Source organism: Pinus tabuliformis, chromosome 1_1 (genome assembly GCF_031772625.1).
Source record: "Pinus tabuliformis cultivar Carrire ecotype Pingquan chromosome 1_1, CPIR1, whole genome shotgun sequence".
Lineage (NCBI taxonomy): Eukaryota > Viridiplantae > Streptophyta > Pinopsida > Pinales > Pinaceae > Pinus > Pinus tabuliformis.
Window position 1 is genome coordinate 508694737 of NC_142297.1, and position 18945 is coordinate 508713681.

Here is an 18945-nt window from a genome sequence, read left to right on the forward strand (position 1 = left end):
AATTAAAGAAAGCCTTATATGGGCTTAAACAGGCACCTAGGGCATGGTACAATCGAATTGATGGCTACTTGCACAAGATGTGGTTCATCAAAAGTGACGTAGACCCTAATCTCTACTATATGGTCGTATAGAATGAGCCTCTAATCCTAGTATTATATGTGGATGATCTCTTCCTAGCATGATCATCCAGGCTCATCAAAGACTGCAAGAAGAACCTAGCCACAGAATTCGACATGAAGGATTTGGGACAGATGCATTATTTCCTGGGGTTGAAATTTTGGTAGCAGAATGGTGAGATCTTCCTTGGAAAAGGGAGATATGCTATAGAAATCTTGAAGAGATTCAGAATGCAGGATTGTAGACCTATGGCTACTCCAATGATCACCAACTGGAAGAAGATTGATGCATCAGAAGATAAAGACGTTGATCCCACCTTGTACAGGCAGCTTATAGGGTCCCTGATGTATCTGGTCAATACCAAGCCAGACATATGTTACGTTGTCAACACCCTCAGTCAGTTCATGGTGGAACCTAAGAGGGCGCACTGGGTAGCAGCGAAACATGTTCTCAGGTATATACAAGGAACAGTCGAGCATGGACTATTGTACACCAAAGGCAGTGACATCAGGCTAAGTGGGTTCACTGAAGCAGATTGGGCTGGAAGTTCAGTAGATTGGAAAAGTACAATTGGGTAATATTTCAACATTGGATCAGGAATTATCTCCTAGTACTGAAGGAAACAAAAATCTGTGGCTCTGAGCTCAGGTGAAGAAGAATATATGGCAGCTAGAATAGCTTCGTGCGAAGCCATATGGCTTAGGAAATTGCTTGTGAATCTATTCAGGAGAAGGATGGAAGTGACCAGGATCATGTGTGATCATCAAAGTTGTATCAAGCTATCTAAGAATCCAGTATTTCATGATCGGTTGAAGCACATTGATATCAGGTGTCACTTTGTCAGAGACTGTGTCCAACGAGGGACAATACAATCGAGATACACTCCTATAGGAGAACAGGTGGCAAACATCCTCACCAAGGCTCTAGGAAGAACAAAGCTTATTTATTTCAAGGAGAAGATGGGGATAGTAAAGAATCCATTTCTGTAGCAGAAATGGATAAGTGTCAGGAGCTACAGTACATGTGCGGCAGTGGCAGGGGCAGTTTCATGGGCAATAGTACAGGAAGAAGCAGTGTAGGGGATGTGAGGCAGTCCGCCAAGCATCAACACAGGTACCGATACGGAAGATCAATGTGATGTTTCTATAGTGAAACATTGCTAGAGTACATTTCTCACTAAGATGGAGTGTTGATTTTTGGTAGCATCGGATGTGCTCTAGCCTTGAAATTTGGAGGAGAGGCTAAGGCACATGAGATCTCCAAGACCCATAAATCATTTTGATAAATTCCACCCAGATGAGGAGTTATTAAAATAATTAATATTTTTAATGGGTTCCTAAGTCTAAACTTAGGAAAATAAAAATATTAATGGGTATTAATAAAGATAAGGGTGAGAAACTTCTAAGAGACGAGGATCAAGTCTGTTTTAATATTAGTTGTTGATTAGGGACTTAATCTCGATCGTTGATTCGTCAACAGGAAAATTATAAGAGAAGACTCGAGGATCATTTGGAGACACACTGGTAGATACTCAGTATCTCAAGGAAAATCGATTCTCAAGTAGAGGAGATCACTTTCAGAGGGAGAGTTTCAAGGTGGAGAAAGAGGAGGGCATCAACAGCGTGTAGTGACTGAGGAGGTGGTGACGCAAGGACAGTGGGAGACAGCACAGAAAGAGATGTATTCCAAAGGAGAGACACAAAGCTTACGTAGGCTGATGTCGAGCCATGCTGGGCCACGTAGAGTGACACAGGGGTGACGCAAAAGTGGGAGTAGGGTCTCAAAAGTGTCAGAAAGTATCAAAGGTAAAGTCTTAGGTGTTTTCTTTTAGCTTCTTTGTAAAATCATTCCTTGTAAAAGCAATTGTTGCTGAAGATTAATAAAGATCTCATCTGTTGCACTGGTTTTCCCACATTAGGTTTTTCTGGGGACAATTTTCCAAAATAACTGTGTTGATGTGATTGGTTCTTGTGCATATATTTTTCTCTGAGTAATTGTGTGATAACTGCAACTGAATTTATTTTAACATTTGTTGAAGGGATTTCATAAATAACTTATTGTGAATAATAAGTAGGTGAAATAAATCAGTTGCTGTAGTAGTAGAATTTTAGTTTAGAAATTTTCACAGTATCAGTGTCCTCCAGCGCTAGTTTCTCAAGCGTGGTGGAAGTTTTACTTGATGTTCTAGGCCCTTTTCTCCTTTGCTTTTGTACCCTTCTTCTTCGCTTGAGTAGGAGGCCTTGTAGGCCTAGTTTTAACCCTAAACAATGAGAGATGGTTGATTGTAAGTTCCTGTTGTCATGACCGGAGAGACAACTTTCCTTTCCTGACACGTGTACCTGTAACTAGCCCTAGAACAAACTTCCAAGGCTCAATATTTCTTCATCCTTCACTGCACTAGAGGCTCCTTTCATTCACTCTTTTTCACCCTTTTCTTGTACCTTCACTTCGCTGATTTCAAAGGTGATTGTGTTGTATTTTGAGGAAGTGGATAACCTCTATATATAGAGGATTGTCCCTCCTTAAGGCCGACTAGAAGACTGCACACCGACTTGACATATATAGCTTAGATTGCTTCTTTGGTGGTGTCACATGCTTGGAGGAGACTTGAATTTGCTTGGAGGTGTCTTCTTTGACTCTAATACATAAGTATACCTAGTGTGACATGCCCTTAAGCTCTTCAACATAAATCTTTTGACTCTTTGACTCACCTATAGCACTTTAACATGTGCTAGACCTATTTCAATGAGCAAGAAACTCATTGACATATATTATAAAAATAATATTTATTTTATTGAATAAATATCAAAAGTACATTTATGAAGACTGAACCTAGTTACATTTCCTTCAACAAAGGGATCTTCAGGTATCAAAAAGTATTCCATGGCTTTTGTTTTTCTTGCAATAATTTTGGTCACAAATCCTTAGAATGTAAATGGAATGCAATCAAACAAAGTTTGATGGGTAGCATTGACCCAAGGATGCATAAGATGCCATGAAATAACATGGTAGAAACAAGAGAGGTTTTGACAAGAATGCAATCAAGCATAGAAATCCTTTTGCCCCATTCCTAAGCCATATTGAATGCTATAACTGTGGCAATTTTGGGCACAACGCAACAAGTAATAAATATGAGAAGACAAGGCATCCCTCTCAAAATATGCATGCAAATGTAACATCTCAACCGCTGAAGACAAGAAGAAATAAAAGAGTAGACAAATATTGGTTCATCTTAGGGGCTCTATGTAAGGGAAATAGGTTGATTAGTAGAAGAAGGAATCATCAAAAAGTTGATTTCTGATTGAAGAAAAGTCAGAGTAGTAATACAAATGATCATCTAAACCCTGTGGTGGAACCCTCTATAAGTATTGGCTACATTAAGCGCAAGTTGCAAGTAATCAAGAGAAGCAACAACCCAACTATTTCTCCCTTGCAAAAAAAGAAAAAATGCAACAAGAGGATTTGGGTAAATAAAGAGGAGGTGAAGGATAAGTGCCCTCTAGCCCTGTGAAGCCAAGATGAATTCCAAAAAGGGATAAGTAATAAGTTGGAAGGTAATTCCCCTATCAAGACTCATACTTTGAAGGCTTGGAAGAAAAATGAGGATAATATTCTCAAAGGGAGTAGATCCTCAATTTCTCTTCATTAAGTTAGGTGCAACGTCCAAAATTTTATACACAAAGGTGCATCTGAATAATGGAGCTAAGACATAGTCCCCTTACTCATTACAATGATGATTTTTTTTATTTCAAATGTATTTTTTTATTTTATTTCAAATGTACTAGCATTACAAGAGATTGAAAAGTGCAGCCAACATCGTTCTAGGGGGAGTACACATCAATATCTTATGTTGTGAGAAGAAGAGAAGTTGCAGCAATTGTGGAGTAATAAGAGGTCCAAAGTTCAATCAAGTGCATATGATCAATCCCCACGCAGAAGCAAGAAGGTAGATACAACAAATTAAAGAAAGGAAGAGAGCATTGGCTCAAGAGGAGTTTCTTTATTAAAGACGCAAACATGATCCTTTGGTCTCAAAAGAGTGATTGCTCAGGAAATGAAAGGTTTGCATCTTATATGAAGTACTATTATTTCATTTAAGTAGTAAATTTGATTATGCCTAACAATATTGAGTTCATGTAGAGAATTGGTGTTACTTTGTATGTTCCTTGGTTATCATTTGGGATCACTATGTCAAGTGGTAGACTTTGGCTCAGTTGGAGTAACCCTTTGTATAAATGAACATCATTTTTTAAGAATTCATGGGAGTTTTCCTAGTGCATTATCCAATGCATATCAATCCATTGGTACAATTGGCGTTATTTGAGCAGTAGACCCTACTTGTAGAAGCATGATCTCATGGTAAGAAGAGTTGATGATTAACATGCTTAGGAGAAGTAAGCAAAGTAACTCAAGCATCGACAACAATGGAAGAGTAAGCTAAAGTTTCATAAGCAGTTGGAATTTGTAGCAACAATACCATTTGCAGTTTGAATTGGTATAAAGATGCACTGGCAGATAAGTATATTCATCCTTTGAAGAAGAGAAGTTTGCAAAAGGGATAATGAGTAAACCTTATTTTCTCATAAGGAGAATGCACATCAAGAGTTTATCCCTTTTCCAGTTATGTAAAAGGGGGAGAAGAAAGGCATCAACCATTGGTGGGGAGAGAAAGACATCATCCACAAGGAGAGAAAAAAACATCATTGTGTTGGTTGGATGTAGCATGAGGAGTGACCATCAATGTGGAGTAATGATGTGTTGCCATCAATGCCAAAGGGGGAGATTGTTGGCATTGTTACGTTGGCATTGATCTCAACCTTATGCATTTGTGTGTTGGCATTAATGTCAACCTAAATGCAGTGATGTCAATGTCATTGTATGGATAAGATGACCATATCAAGGGAGATTGGTGGCATGATTATGTGGCATTGATTGGGTATCTTGGTTGCCTGCAGTTGAGTGATGAAGCATGTTTCCTATTTTAGTTGGAATTGGAGCTTGTCAACTAGTGCAAGGATATTAGGGGGAGTGCTCTGGTAGTTGTCGTCTTTAGTAGAGAACCATCATAGTAGTAGGTTAAGTGGAGAAGCTATAAATATTATAACTATGGTGTTTCTATGGCCCAGTATTTAAGAGAATTTATACCTCATCATATTAGCTTAGATGCTCCTACAAATGATGCAGTTGGATAGTGTTCAGAAAGAGATTTCCACTGGTATGATGAAGTCTAAAAAGGGCCTCGTGGATTAAAAGTTATTTAAGGTCAAAAGTTCTGTGGCCAAAAGTCAAATTTTGGTATTCTTTCCATAAGCCTCATAGCTTAGGCAACATACAAGTGGAAATAGATGTCACGTGGACACAACATACGACCAATCATAAAATTCGGAGAGACGACATGGGAGGTCCCACCAAGGGACGCATCAACTTAGAAGTTTTTCTACAAAAATTTTCAATGGACCACATGTTATTAGTGTCGAGGATACCATCCAAGGGTGAGTTACCACAAAGAGGTGGAGATTTGGACCAATCAAATCTCAGGAGAGACAATGCATGTGGTCCCGTAGGCTACATGTACCCCTAATGATTTAATCCCAATGGTTTTCAAAGGAGGCACAAACTAAACGTCTGGGGACAAGACCAATGGGAAAATGTTGCACACAAACAACACCATGGACCAATAACTGGTGGGCACATCACACATTCTCATTGGATGTTAGAGATGATGAGGAGACCTGGCCCCAACCATGGTAGCATATGAAAACAACATGATGTCAGCATATATAAGTCTTGGGACACATGGCACTCTAGGATGATGACACCAGACATGCAAATTTGAGCTTTTTGAGGCATCAAAAAATGTTTTTTAGGGGTAAAATGTTGTCGCTTCAACACCACACTTTTTTTTCCTATACAACATGCAAAGACCGCTTCAACAATACAAGAATCACATCAATCAGAGTCTATATGCGAAAGTTATGCCACTTAGAAGTTGACTTTCATGTTTTCACCACCATAATTCGAGAGGATGCCACGTCATCCCCCATTATTCATGGAAAAGGGGATAGCCACATGATTATGATGAGGAAGACTCTAGAAGAGTCTATATTGTAACTCTAGTTAAAAGTTGAGGTAGCCAAACCTAACCACTAGTAGGCTATTGGGCTATGTTATAACCGAGCTAATAGGAAGAAAAGGGGTTCCATTCTTTCGAGTGCATTTGTTCCATGGATGAGAAAAAATAGTCAAGAGGGATAGGAGATAGAGCACACAGATAAGATTTGTGCACTATAGTAACCCACAGGCCATCGGCCATACTTATTTGTACTCGCAAACATTTTTTATTCAGGGAAAGAGAGCAAAGTGGCCTTACCTTCCAGCTAGGTTTTTCTCTTGAAAGGGTTTTCGAGGTCATATCTTGTGTCAAATGTGTGTGTGACTTTTATTCTTTCGTTCTCCATTTTCTGTACAAATTTTTAATACGCATGCATGCACTATTAACAGTATATAGAAATCTAGAAATCTAAAAAGAAATAGAATTGTAATAGTGTAGAATTTCATATTTTAAAGAAAATTTTATCGTATCTGTTGTGACGAACTGTCCAGTGGAATATACACAACAGTTCACAGATCATACTCAGAATGAGAACAAGGCTCAATTCTATGTAATAAGGAGAAGCATACGCTTTGTTGTTCTCTGAATACAACCATTGGTTGTATGGGGTTAGTACCCAAGACATCTATCAAACTCTATGATTTTTTAGTCTAAAAGAAGGTTTGTTGGAGATGGGTTGCTTGTTAGTGCAATGTCAACTTATACACAAAGATTTAAAATTTAAATCAGGTTAGCTAACTTTTGGGAGTCACAGACCTTTTAGATCAGCTATGATGAAAAACGCAGAAATAAAAAGAAGCAATGTTCTAATTATTTGAGCAGGTTGAATTCAAGATTTAAACACTGAGCAGAAAATGTTGAATGAAACTAACAAAAAAAATGTATGATATAATTTCCTATAAATAACAAAGTTCTTATTAAGGTATTGTTAAATTCAATCATAGGTACTTTTCGTTAATTAATGTGACGAGGGTAAATCTGCAATTTTATTCAGGCAAACTTTCTGCTACGTATGTTATTTTAGTAAAATAAAATAGATTATGAGAGAGAGCAAACACATCAAGAAAGATACAATCTACTACAACTTATCTCAAAAATAAAATCAATCTAATTTTTCATTCATTGATCTCTATGAACGACAAATACATTGTTAATCTAGGTTGTCATTGATGTCAATATGGCATTGATCCAGATGTCAATATTCTTGAGATGTCTGGTTCCAGATAATGATGTTAGAACTCTTTTTTGACAAGGATACCATGAATGAAGATGTCAAGCCACTAAGAAGAAGTCTTGTCCTAGATGCCTATTGTTCTTAATGTCCTAGATGTCCTTGAACTAAACATGTAGACACTATAACCTCTTGTATCCTTGCTCTTGATGAAGAAGCCCTACAAATCATGATGATGTCCTTACTCTTGATGAAGAAGTCCTTATTATTGATGCTCATAGTGACTCTTGATGTAGAAGCTCTCCTTGTGATGATCTAATGACATATGGCTAATAACATATCATTGCACTAATAGATGATGACTTTGTTGGATGTGTGATGCTACACTACCATGATGACACTATGATCCTATGACAAAGCCATGAAAACCATGTTGTCCCAAACAATGGAGAATCCCTAATGACCTTGTTGTTCTGCACTAAAAATTTCAAGAGTAGTCACAAAGAAAAATTATTTTGGAGACGTTGGAGGCATCCTTCCACAATGAGTCCTACACCATCTTAAAGAGGATTTTTTCCTCTTTCTAACGAGCCCTCACTTGCCCTCAAACTCCTAGCAGTTGAAGAGAAATTGATTTTTGAAGTTATATATCTTTAACTTAATTTCTAGTAGACCTATGATCACTGCTCAAGTCGTCCTACCTCCTGAGACGTGTCCTTTCGTTCAAGTGACGAAAACCACTATAAATATAGATTTCAAACATCATTTCTTACACATAATTTTCAGTTATTCTTACAAGAAAAAGGATAATTGTTCAGAGCTTGTGAACATTACAAGAGGGAAATAAAAGGAGGCAAATCAAAATTGTTTTGGGCATGACTTTAGATAGCAAATTCATTGTAGTAGCTTTGTGATGGAAGCACATTGGCATAACAATTTGGATTCCTAAAATAACAAATTAATTACAGATTTCAGACCAGAACAAGAACACCAATCTCGGTTTGATTGGGTTGCAGGACAGTGGGAGCTTTGGACCCTCTAAACAGTACCTCAACCTTTGTTATAAGCTCAGTACCTTTGAATCTGTGGTGCTACTAAGCCTAAACCTGTAGCATTTGAGAGGCTTAGATATTTGTATAAGGAATGTGCCTTAAACAGTGGCTCAGACTAGGTTCATTAAATGGCAACTTAGACCTCCGAGTACCTAGGCTTTTTGATATAACTGTGGAGACACGTAGTCTATTCCTTTGTGGTATTGTGGTCCAATGGAGAAACAATGGACTGTGGAATTGTGGACTAGCTGAACAATAGAGGGACACTCAGACTATGGAGCAATGACACTCCTATTTCTTGGTGGCATAATCCCAAAAGGCATGCATGCAAAAGATTCTAGACTGTGTGACAAATTGCCTTCTCCTTTTTGGACAATAGGTTAAGATTGTTGCAGTAAGGTATATGCTTCAGGGTGTTTCAAGCTTCATTGGAAACCATACATTCAAGGTAACTTTTAGGACACTAAAGGATTTGGAGCTCATTTTTTAGTAACGTATTGGAGCCATTTCTTGGAGCAGCACTGGTTTGAAGACAGTTTGATAAGAGCAATTCTTGTTGAGCTATTATAAGCCTCCTTGTTGAAGCAATATTTCGAAGATTTGATTGAAGTCGTCATTGAAGACCATGATTCATGAGACATCATGAGGTGACTTGAAGATCTTGTTTGGGTACCATGAAGAGTTGTGGAGACACCTTCATGTGAAGACAAGGTTGTCATTGATGAAGTAATTTTGAGGAGACATTGTTGAAGATGGATAGGGCTCATTGAAGAAGACATAGGGATATGTGAAATATAATCAAACACATCTAGACAAAGTACGAGAGTGGTTTGGAGCCCAGAGGGTTGGTGCTCAGTGGTTGGAGTATCGAACAACAAGGTTGGTGCCTTGGAGAATAGGCTTGGAGCCCTAGAGGATCAAATTCCCCAAGAATCCAGGTTGGTGCCTGAAGAAGATAAAGGATTGGAGTCCTTAGGGTTGGTGCCCCAAAACTGATAGGGTTGGAGCCCTAGAGGATCGAAGTCCTCAAGAAACTAGGTCAGTGCCTGAAGCAGATATAGGATTGGAGTCCTTGAGGTTGGTGCCTCAAAATTGACAAGGTTGGAGCCTTGGAAGTCCAAGTCGGTGCTTGGCAAATACAAGTTGGAGCCTGGAAGATTGAGGATTGGTGTCCTTGGATTTGGTGCTCCTAACCTCAAGGTTGGTGCCTTGGATAAGATAGGGTTGAAGCCCTAGAGGTCGAAGCCTCACTAAATTCCAAGTAAGAGCTTGGCACATCCCCAGTTGGAGCCTGGGTGTCTTCATCAAGGGTTGGAGCCCTACCCATATTGTACTTGATTCTTTATAACAATTATATTGATAAAATCATTTACTTCTATTGTTCATTTTTGTGTTCTAAATATAAGTGATCTAATTGGTAAAAGTAACAATTGAAAACAAATATTGATTCACCCCCCTCTAAGTATTTCCAACAATTGGTATCAAAGCAGGTACCTTCACTCAAAGTCTAACAGCTTGAAGGTTGATCATTAGAACACAAATGGTGAAGCCAAGGAAGAAAGTCTCCAATCCTCCTAAAGATGTGTCTCCCCCAACCACCGAAATCAAAGTCAATCAATTTGTGAAGGCTCCATTGTTCCATGGAAACTTTGATATATGGTAGGCAAGAATGAGGAATTTATTAAAGACTCAAGGCATTGGAATTTGGAAATCGGTGATTGTTGATAGCATGATGGATGGAGAATCCAAGGAACATAATACAAGAGCAATGAAAGCAAGCTTGAATGGGCTACCTGATTCTATGAAGGCCAATTTTGAAAAATGCTCGTCAGCAAAAGGCATATGGGATAAACTTCACGATCTTCACTCAAAAGGAGTGTTGACAATGATCTCTAGTTAATAAAATGATGGAAAACAAGAAGAAAATCCAGAGCCCTTCAAGGAAGCTGAAGATAAGATTGATGACATCAAGGCTAAAGAAGACCTAGAAGATGAAGAGAATGAAAAAGACTTTGAAGAAGATCTCCTCACTAAACTTATGGCTGCCATGGAAGAGATTATCAATTTGAAAAAGGAAAATGAGGAACTTAAGAAGAAAGCACTACCTGGTGACCAAGACCAAACAAGAAAGGAAGTTGACCTTGTCAAGCTTCAAGTACAAGAAAGAGATGAAGAGCTCGCCAAGCTTAAGGAGGAATTTCATCAAAACAAAAGAAAGCATCATGAAGAAGTCATATCCATGACAAATCAATTAGATAAGGTAAAGAAACGGGAAGATATCAATTAGATAAGGTAAAGAAACAGGAAGATACCTTGTCAAGTTAGCTTGAACAAAGGCACAAGAGCTTGAACAAACTTGAAGAAGAGATTGGTCAGTACAAGGTAGAGGTCTCCTCTCTCAAATCTCAACTAGAAGAAGCAAGAAAGTTAGCACAAGGAGCTGAGAAGACAATGGAAGCATTGGTAATCATAGGAGGATAGGTTGATGAAGCAGAAAAGGAGAGAAACACCATGATATACCAAATAAAAGAAAAGGATGAAGAAATCTTCAAACTAAAATCCGACATCAACCTTCTCAAGGCCGAAACATGTAAAGCTACAAGGATCAAGGAAGAAATGGAGAGCAGTCTAGCTAAGGAAAATGAAGAAATTTTCAAAATGAAATCAGATATCATCTCCCTTAAAATAGAAGCAAATGAAGCTACTCGTATCAAGGAAGAAACTGAGAAACAACTTGCTAAGAAGAATAATGACTGTGAAAGATTGGAAGAAGAGATTGTCTCCCTCAGGAAAAAGGTTGAAGGGATGGACAAAATCTTGAAGAGCTCTCAAGCCTTGGATGACATGCTTAGCCATCAAAGATCTCCATTTGATAAATCATGTCTTGGCTATGAAGGTGAATCCTCAAGCAAGGGTGACCATACTTCAAACAACAAGGACATGAGGAAGCCTGATGGAAATAATAATGCTCCCAGTTCCAACAAAGGCAAGGAGAAGAGTCAAGGCAACAATGGAAGAAATCCTGCTCCAAGAAGACTTGCAGATGATGTCAAGAATACAAAAGGCGATGAATATTATCAAGGAATCCCAAGGTAGAAAGGCTTCAGAAGTACATCAAGGAAATCTCCATCTCCCAGGTACCAAATTTTATTTCTTGGTTATTGTTATTCTTGTACAAACTTTGGACACATGGCAAAAGATTGTAGGGCTTATAATGATCCCCGTCAATCTTCGAGAAGCAATTTCGCAAGAAGAAGTCATGAATTCTTATTCATGAACAACATAGAATGCTTCAAGTGTCATAACATTGGTCATATGGCACGTAATTGTAACTTGATTTGGGCACCTACTCAAGCTAGAACTATGCCAGATAAGAAAGTTACACAAGTATGGAGAAGGAAGCAAATACAATCCGAAAGTCCCTTAAACTTTCCAGCCAACAACACATGTTGTTGACCTAATCTTCAACAATCTAAGCATTTGATGGGAAGACTCTGCGAAAAGGAAGATCATGCATACAGTTAGGGGGAGCTTATGATGATTAAGCATTCTTGCAAAAGCTATTCATGAATGGGCCCTATGAAATCCTTGATGAGCCACATGGACAATCATCCTTTGATAGATTGTCTCTCATGAGCAATTCCAATGAAGAACATGATCCCTTATTCATCCATGAACTATTATTGAAGATTTCTTCCACTTGATCACTAAGCAGATAATATTTCATGAGCTAGAGGAGGTCGTACAGATAGGGGGAGTTGGTTCATCACATGAAGGAATGTAAACACATCTATCATGGACCACATTGCCAGAAAGAAGAGCACCATGACAGGGGGAGTAACATACCCATGAAGATCTACTATTCATGAAGAAGAGAAGCAACATGACAAAGGGAGTACTTGGGCACCCCGTTTGCCATTGATGTCAAAGGGGGAGAGAATGTTGGAAGCACAAGAATATTGCCATCAATGACAAAGGGGGAGATTGTTAATCTAGGTTGTCATTGATGTTAATATGGCATTGATCCAGATGTCAATATTCTTGAGATGTCTGGTTCCAGATGATGATGTCAAGACTCTTGTTTGACAAGGATACCATGAATGAAGATGTCAAGCCACTAAAAAGAAGTCTTGTCCTAGATGCCTATTGTTCATAATGTCCTAGATGTCCTTGAACTAAACATGAAGACACTATAACCTCTTGCATCCTTGCTCTTGATGAAGAAGCCCTAGAAATCATGATGATGCCCTTACTCTTGATGAAGAAGTCCTTCTTATTGATGCTCATAGTGACTCTTGATGTAGAATCTCTCCTTATGATGATCTAATGACATATGGCTAATAACATATCACTGCACTAATATATGATGACTTTGTTGGATGTGTGATGCTACACTATCATGATGACACTATGATCCTATGACAAAGCCATGAAAACCATGCTGTCCCAAACAATGGAGAATCCCTAATGACCTTGTTGTTCTGCACTAAAAATTTCAAGAGCAGTCACAAAGAAAAATTATTTTGGAGACCTTGGAGGCATCTTTCCACAATGAGTCCTACACCATCTTCAAGAGGATTGTTTCCTCTTTCTAACGAACCCTTACTTGCCCTCAAACTCCTAGCGATTGAAGAGAAATTGATTTTTGAAGTTATATATCTTTAACTTAATTTCTAGCCAACCTATGATCACTGCTCAAGTCGGCCTACCTACTGAGACGTGTCCTTTTGTTCAAGTGACGAAAACCACTATAAATATAGATTTCAGACATCATTTCTTACACATATTTTCGGTTATTCTTACAAGAAAAAGGATAATTGTTCAGAGCTTGTGAACATTACAGGAGCAAGTTAAAAGGAAGCAAATCAGAATTGTTTTGGTCATGACTTTAGATAGCAGATTCATTGTAGTAGCTCTGTGATGGAAGCACATTGGCATAACAGTTCAGATTCCTGAAATAACAAATTAATTACAGAATTCGGACCAGAACAAGAACAACAATCTCGGTTTGATTGGGTTGCAGGACTGTGGGAGCTTTGGACCCTCTAAACAGTACCTCAACCTTTGTTATAAGCTCTATACCTTTGAACCTGTGGTGCTACTAAGCCCAAACCTGTAGCATTTGAGAGGCTCAGATATTTGTAGAAGGACTATGCCTTAAATAGTGGCTCAGACTAGGTTCATTAAATGGCAACTCAGACCTTCGAGTACCTAAGCCTATTGATATAACTATGGAGACATGTAGTCTATTCCTCTATGGTATTGCGGTCCAATACGGGAACAATGGAATGTGGAATTGTGGACTACCTGAATAATAGAGGGACACTCAGACTATGGAGCAGTGACACTCCTATTTCTTGGTGGCATAATCCCAAAAGGCATGCATGCAAAAGATTCCAGACTGTGTGACAAATTGCCTTCTCCTTTTTGGACAGTAGGTTAAGATTGTTGTAGTAAGGTATATGCTTCAGGGTGTTTCAAGCTTCATTGGCAACCATACATTCAAGGTAACTTTCAGGACACTAAAGGATTTGGAGCTCATTTCTAAGTAATGTATTGGAGCCATTTCTTGGAGTAGCACTGGTCTGAAGACAGTTTGATAAGCATTTCTTGTTGAGCTATTATAAGCTTCCTTGTTGAAGCAATATTTCAAAGATTTGATTGAAGACCATGATGCATGAGACATCATGAGGTGACTTGAAGATCTTGTTTGGGTACCATGAAGAGATGTGAAGAAACCTTCATGTGAAGACAAGATTGTCATTGATGAAGTAATTTTGAGGAGACATTGCCAAAGATGGACAGGGCTCGTTGAAGAAGACATAGGGAGTCGTGAAGTATAATCAAACACATCTAGACAAAGTACGAGAGTGGGTTGGAGCCCAGAGGGTTGGTGCCTGGAGGTTGGAGCCTCGAACAACAAGGTTGGTGCCTTGGAGAATAGGGTTGGAGCCCTAGAGGATCGAAGTCCTCAAGAATCCAGGTTGGTGCCTGAAGAAGATAAAGGATTGGAATCCTTGGGGTTGGTGCCCCAAACTGATAGGGTTGGAGCCCTAGAGGATCAGAGTCCTTAAGAAACCAGGTCGGTGCTTGAAGCAGATATAGGATTGGAGTCCTTGAGGTTGGTGCCTCAAAATTGACAAGGTTAGAGCCTTGGAAGTCCAAGTCGGTGCTTGGAAAATACAGGTTGGAGCCTGGAAGATTGAGGATTAGTGTCCTGGGAGTTGGTGCTCCTAAACTCAAGTTTGGTGCCTTTGATAAGATAGGTTCGAAGCCTCACTAAAGTCCAAGTACGTGCTTGGCACATCCCAGGTTGGAGCCTCAGTGTCTTCATTAAGGGTTGGAGCCCTACCCATATTGTACTTGATTCTTTATAAAGATTATATTAATAAAAGCGTTTACTTCTATTGTTCATTTTTGTGTTCTAAATATAAGTGATCTAATTGGTAAAAGTAACAATTGAAAATAAATACTGATTCACCCCCCTCTCAGTATTTCCAACATACAGTGCACACTAATATTTCATCTCCAAAAAACCCTTGATCGAACTCCCTCTCAATTCTGTTTTCTCACCTTTATCTCAACCTTTAACTGTTTAATTAATTATAACACTGATTCTTTTATAGTTAATAGACTACTTCTTTTACAATAGATTATAATGGGTCATTAGAGTTAAAATAACCCATTATAAATACATCATTGTACAATCTTACTATATATATATATATAATGTTAAACCCCTTTTTCATAAGTAAAGACTCACCACTAAACTTTATAATATATGCGGCAATACATAATTGACAGTTTGAGTGGAGGAATAATAAAACTATGCTTCCAGGTTTTGACCCATCATGAAAAACCATTATTATTTTTGTAGACCCCCCTTCACGGTTTCAAAATAGGTGGGGGGGGGGGGATCTGGCACTAAACCTCTGTCGTTGATCTAGTGCATTCGTTGTTGGATCAAAACAACTGAATGTTGACCCCCATCTTCATTAAACTTCGATGGGACAAGGAGTTCCACATTCCATTGGTCCAACTGACTCTTGGGTATGTAGCGTTGTAGGTCGTGGATTGTTCCAGCAGTTGCAAGAGGCATAAGTTTACATTGCAATATCCAAAGCAAGCTTAGATTTGCATGTGGATCATCTGCATACCCTGCTAGTGTGTGTACAAACAAATGGTAGTTAAAACTACTCCCAAGTAGGCCTGCACGTTGATGTACATATAAGGGACAAAGATCATCTGGAGAATCAATTACTCTAAATCCACCAAATTCTTGCAAACTAGTCCAACCATGTCATGTAATAAAATCACAAAAAACTTCTTCGGTGCATAAGGTATTCTCTTCAGTGGCACTCGTCAGACAATCAAACTCATCATAAGTGCAAATCTTGATAGTCAAACCATAATCCAGATGAAGTATATATGTACACAATAGCGAATTTATGACCATTGCTTGCAATCAGGCTTTTGACCATAAACAATAGCCATTCATTGGCCTTAAAAAGCTTGTTGAACTAGACTGAGAAATATATACTTCACACTGCCATTGTTTCACCCTCTCTATGATATGGATAACAACTGGTTTCTAGAAAAATAAGATCAGAGATATATAAAACTACACATCAATGCAAAGCCTAGTCATGTGAAAGTTTCCCTCAAGTCTTTAACCAATATCTCTATCTTGGTTCTCCTGCGGAAATATTGAAGTCATCATAAGGTTCATAAAATTGAATTTGTATTAAACACCAAAATTCGGAGCAACCTTCTTTTTGTTGTATGTAATATTTTCTCTAAATTCAGGTGCATTTTTGAATGGATCATAATTGAACACATATAAAACGTTCTATGGATGAAGGGCAAGGATAGGTGTGCTATGATAAGCCTGAACCACAACACCAATCATCCTTATGTAACTCATTCTGACTATTAATTTATTGCACCAGAAATATGGGTTGACATTGTTCACGCGCATAACTCCTTGTCTCGAAAATTTTACTTCCAATGAGCTGTAGCCTACCAAATCAGTTGAGATTGACATTAAGGCTCTTGGAGTTCCTTCAAGCGAAATGCAGATCATACGGTATTGTGGCCCAAATATTTTCTTATCAACTTGCCTCAATTTGCAACCAATATTGGTTAGAATATGGATCCAAAAGCTTTTTCCATTCCTAGATGTCAAAAATTTCAGAAATGATTCAAACATTCATTTGAGTAGAGATTTCAAGTTTCTCTGCTAGTCTTGATGGATGGAGAAGAACTATTGTCCATATTAATATATTTAAAGTGTTCTTCCTTCTAGAAATGAAGAAAATTTTGAATTCTCTTCCCAACAATCTCAAGACTCGTGATTTTCTTGTTCTGGCACTTTGTTCAATATACAACTATATATATATATATATATGAAATGCCTAATTAGAATAGGATGGTCAAGTTATCTCATATATTAAGTAGGATAGGCGCATCTTTCTAATGGTCGTTTCAACTCTTACTTGAGTTTGACTTGACCACTCAATCCTAATTCTCCAAATCAAAAATCAAAAGAATTGAAAACAACATTTTTCAACACAGTTGGACGGAGTGGTTGTTCAATGAGATTTAAAAGCTTGCAAAAATAAAAGGAATCCTTCTCCACATTGTCTTTTATATGTTGGTTTCTCATGGGTAGTAGAGCTATACCCATCAATGTCGTTGAGCTCAATATTGCTTGCAGAATCTGTTCTCTTTGAATTCATCACCAATGGGACTTCCATTGGCACAATAGAGGAGGTCATGAGAAAATCCTAATTTCTCTTTGTTGTAATTGTTGTGTAACATAGGGTGTCTAATATGACTGTTAGAAATGATAAGGCAGTTGCACCGCCGAAAACTCCATCTTTCACAACATAACATTCATTATCCAACTAGGACTTGAAGTATGGTTGAATTTGGTTTATGCTCGACCTCACTAACAAAAAATAAATTGCAAATGCAAAACTTATCCATGAGAAGAAGAGAATCACAGCAACTAGTCTGTTGTGAGTGAGAATATTGTGGAGATCTGTAGTACAACAAACACAGCCTCCAATGACATTTGTTGTTAATTAATGTCATAAAGCTACCGTCATTCCTAGAGACAATGTAGTGCTTCATGGAATCCCCCCTAATACTCATTATTGGCCTTGTTTCGTGTTAATTGTGTGACAATGCTCAGTGCGACAACTAACAGTCCCAAAAATCCTATTAAGTAATGGAAGTTCCTTAGACTTGACTTTTTCATTTTGTTACATATCAAAAAAGGGTTATTCCTCAACTGAATCAGACAAACTGCAGAAGACAGTTACCAAAATTTAGCAGACCAGTTGTTTTATATGAAATTTCCTAAAACTGGAATCCTATTGTAGCAACTGGTATTATTTCTCCTAATTGCTAATTAATTTAACAATTTATCTGCTACGACAAATATCGAAATAAACACACTGCAACCTTCACAAACAAAATTATGTGTAAAAATAAAACATTGGAAGCTGAGAAAATGCTAGCACACACATAAAATATGAGACAATTATTTTTGGGCAAATGTCCCCGAAAAAACCGAACTTGGGAAAATCGATGCAACAATGATGGTTTTTTATTATTATGCAGCAGTGGAAATCTGAGCACAATCTAGATGCTCGAAACTGGCAATCTACAGCAAGAAAATCTAGGCAAAATTATTGAAAGGAATTACCCTTCCTCCACAAGCAATCCCAACACAACTTGCCTACAAAGAACTTGGCCTCCTAAAGCTTCTGCATCACCCTCTACGCTAGACTGCGTAGTCACTATGATGTCAAGCCTCTGACTGGTATTTGATGAAGTCATTCTTCCTTCTATTGCTGAGGAATTCGTCTCTCCGACCCTCTGGAACCTTTGCCTGACCTTTGGATCAGAGAACAACGTTCTCTCTAGCAAATTGAACTTCCCTCTCTGAAGCTAATGCACTGCCTCACTGGGATAACTCAACCCTCTTCCTACTGCCTCTCGAGATCTGGAAAACTTCCTTTGGATCACTTTCCTTGCCCCTCACTCACTACTTTGATCTTTGGCTCTCTTCGGCAACTAACTGTTGCTACTCTGGAAATCGACCTGCCAAGAAATCAAACTGCTCAAGTGTACTCTCCATCACCACATCGACCTCATCTTATAATCCATTGTTGGAGCACCAACGACCAAGATTAAAACATAATCGATGGCTAGGATCATCTTTGGATCGATCTGTGTGAGTTTCTAGACTATTCTCACCTTATCTCAATTAATATCGGTTAATTAACCATATTCCCTAAGTTTAGACTTAGGAAATATTTAAAAAACAATTAATAATCTAATTGAGACACTTTTAGGTAGAATTTCCAGAAACGATTTCTAGATTTTGGAGATCTCACGTATTTTAGCCTCTCCACCAAATTTCATGGCTAGAAAACATCTGATGCTACAAAAACTAACACTCCCTCTTAGCGAGGAATGTGTTG

The 18945-nt window shown here is 38.3% G+C and overlaps 1 pseudogene; it reads right to left on the reverse strand.

Moving 5' to 3' along the window:
* Window positions 1-17043: 17043 nt before the first annotated feature.
* Window positions 17044-17714, reverse strand: LOC149214023 (uncharacterized; annotated as a pseudogene).
* Between the last annotated feature and the right edge of the window lie 1231 nt (window positions 17715-18945).